The following is a 1643-nucleotide window of genomic DNA, read 5'->3' as shown; positions in this document are numbered from 1 at the left end:
AGGTTGGCCAACACTCTGCTTGAGAAGAAACTTATGTTTGTGGCACCCTTCGAAGTGACCGAAAAGGCAATCCAAAAGAAGTCACTAGCAAAAAATTAGCCAAAGGTGAAGTAATTTGTCAAGAAAGCAGTACAGGAGTAAAAGTACTTAAATGGCATGACAAAAGGCCTGTACTGATTGATAACCACTCGCCCTGAAGACGTTTCTACTCTTGTGGCAAGCAAAAAAAAACAACAAAGAAAGGCGAGGTTGTCATGAAACCATCATGTGTCATGGCGTACAATGCAGCAAAAAAAGGAGTGGACTTTTCAGATCAGATGTCCTCTTATTACACTCCTATCAGAAAGACTCTCATTTGGTACAAAAAAGTTGCACTGGATCTTCTCCTAGGTACTTGTGTAGTGAATGCACTAGTACTACATAACAAGTACTCATTAAACCAAAAAAAATTGTTGTATGCTCACTTTCAGAGAAAAAATACTTCGAAATCTCCTTGAAGGAGAAAATGTTGGAGCCCTTGTTCAAACACCCCCAAGATGGCAGGCAAGGTACCAAGAAACTAAAACATGTGCTCTCAAAGCGTGAAGGGACTGCAAGAGAAACCAGGTAAAATATTTCATTTTAATTTTATATATAAAATTACAATATATCTACACTACGTCTTATAACAACAATAACACTACATACTAGTTTAGATCCAAAACTAATGGATCTTAGTTTTCGTCAATTTACCTGCATGTTCATCAATTTAGTTCAATAAATTAGTGATCTGCATTTTTGCTATGAATTTGTAAAGTTTATTTCAACATGGTTTCCCATATATTTGATAAAAATATAATTAAATACGTTTTATGAAAGTACAAACATCCAATTAGATTTATTCCTTACAGAAAACGGTGTGTCAGCTGCTACAGCAAAATGAAGGAAGAAAGGGGGGCCAAAGCAGCAAGGACGTACGCAAAACGTGTTTCAACTTACTGCAAAGGGTGCGATGAGACTCCTACAATGTGCTTAGAGTGTTTTAACTCCAAGCACTAAACTGAACACCATTTGTAATAGGAAAGCTAATGTTTAATTAAAATATCTTGAGTTTCAAATTTATTGCTTTGTATTTTTTTCCACTAAAAAAGGTCTTTATCAAAACCCGACGTGCGCCACCGGTGGAGCACATTGTAAAAGGTTCCATATGTATCGACAAAGTCATCTAAAACAAGTTGTAAAACTACGGCTTTGGTTTAAAACCAAACTAAAATGCCGTATAAGAGTGTGCACGGGTGGCGCACGTCGGGGTTTTGGGGGGATCGGCATGTGCCACCGGTGGCGCACGTCGGGGTTTTGAGTGGGGAAAATATTGATTCATTTATCCCGTCGGGCTGAAGGTGTTAAAGACTAACCTATCTGTCGTAAAAATCAAGTTGATGCATATTAAAAGGGTTATTTAATAATGCTTTTAAAGCTTTTAAGGGTGGTTTAGTACAAATTAACTATGAAAATTTTATATAGTCAATATACCGTTAAGTGGAACAATTTGATTCTAAAATGAATTACCTTCTCTTTAACATTTATAGTTTTTAATACAGTTTTAAAAGATATCTTCTACTTCATAAATGTACGATTCACAATAATTTTAAAATATTGCCCAT

General features: G+C 35.8%; 1 long non-coding RNA gene across 1 annotated transcript; it reads left to right on the top strand.

Moving 5' to 3' along the window:
• Positions 1 to 539: 539 nt before the first annotated feature.
• On the top strand, positions 540 to 1101 carry LOC124356253. The gene is made up of 2 exons (XR_006921835.1): positions 540 to 606; positions 891 to 1101. It is a non-coding gene; the product is annotated as an uncharacterized LOC124356253 (long non-coding RNA).
• Positions 1102 to 1643: the final 542 nt, after the last annotated feature.

Source organism: Homalodisca vitripennis, chromosome 2 (genome assembly GCF_021130785.1).
Source record: "Homalodisca vitripennis isolate AUS2020 chromosome 2, UT_GWSS_2.1, whole genome shotgun sequence".
Taxonomy (NCBI): domain Eukaryota; kingdom Metazoa; phylum Arthropoda; class Insecta; order Hemiptera; family Cicadellidae; genus Homalodisca; species Homalodisca vitripennis.
This window is presented reverse-complemented; position numbering and strand designations above follow the sequence as displayed.